The following is a 1,487-nucleotide window of genomic DNA, read 5'->3' as shown; positions in this document are numbered from 1 at the left end:
TAAGAAATTTACTTAACATGTTTCTTTTCATGTTAAATTAACTGCATTTGATAATGTGGTCATGTTTCTCTGAAATGATGGTCTAATGGGTTTGTTATTGTTTTTAGATTATATACATATTCATCAGTGGGAGTGTGTAAGGATAAATATGAACTCCTGGCTGATATTTAAAAATCATACAGACTCCAGATTGTGTTGCTCTAAACACTTTGGCATAATCAATTGTGCAACAAACTGACATGCATAATTTAATAATTTATATGTGTACTATATTTTTATTCTTGTTTTTATGTCTTTCCAGCACTTTGATCAACTGTGATTGTTGTAAAATGCTTTATAAATTTGGTTGATTTATTGATAATCTCATATAGTGACAGCAATATTATATTCTAATTTTAGTTTCTATTCTGTCTGTGTTAAACAACTGATCTACCAACATGATCAGATTATCAAACTATGTTTAAAAGAGAATGTCTTGTTATTCCGTTTGATGCTGAAACAAACTTCTCAGGACATCAATCATTGGGATTCAGTGAATTTAGAATTCCTGTTCATAGAGTAAAATATGGACACGTGTTGCTGGAAATCCCCAGAAACTCCTGCCGATGAAATGCAGACAACAGGCCGAAGTGAAGTGAATAATTACAGCTTCACCAGTTAGTCCGTTCTTGAAACATGATCTGTGCAGTAAAGTTAAAGCTGTCAGATTGATGCTGTAAAAAGACACGTGAATCCAGACAGACTGAGACATGAACCCACAAAGCTTCCCACGTTGTAGAGCTCAGTGTTCACTTCACTGACCTAAAACGTATTTTACACTGTATATTTAAATCCCATCCTTTACACTGAATGGAAAAAAAAGAAAAAATAAACAATCAAACAATCTGTCTCAGATTTCCCAAATAAACCGAGGAAGTGGAAGATATTAAGGATTTATCCCTCAAAGGAATTTCCTACAGCAGTTTGGTTTAGTTCTTCTTTGAAGGTTCAGTAAAACTTTGGGATGATGTCTCTGTCTCTGAGGACAGATGGTTTTCTCTGTGGTATCACTCTTAAATGTTATCAACATTACATAAATTTAAGTTTAGAAAATCCAAGTCATCTGTTTTTATTAGAATTTTATCAGTTTAACTCAATCAGCCAGCATTTGACCTTATTTTTTGTTATCACTTTACTGTCATGTGGGTCCAAAGCAAAACAGAAAAGTAAAGAGGAATAATGTCCCACACATTTATTCATAATAAATTATATTAATTATTGTATTGTATTTCATTTCATTTGATTTCGTTTTAATCCCATTGCTCCCTCTGCTGACAGAAAGTACCTGCACGTGCACACGGTATGTGACGTTTCAGAAACCACAGAAGAAGAAAATAGCCCACGTCTCCATTTGTCTGTTCACAGATTAATAATATTTATAAGATTATAATAATAATAATGATAAGAAGAGGAAGAATAGCGGGGTATTTGTACGTTTACGTGACGTG

Source organism: Melanotaenia boesemani, chromosome 12 (assembly GCF_017639745.1).
Source record: "Melanotaenia boesemani isolate fMelBoe1 chromosome 12, fMelBoe1.pri, whole genome shotgun sequence".
NCBI classification, from domain to species: Eukaryota; Metazoa; Chordata; class Actinopteri; order Atheriniformes; family Melanotaeniidae; genus Melanotaenia; species Melanotaenia boesemani.
The sequence above is the reverse complement of the archived record's forward strand: the minus strand, read 5'-3'. Positions refer to the sequence as shown.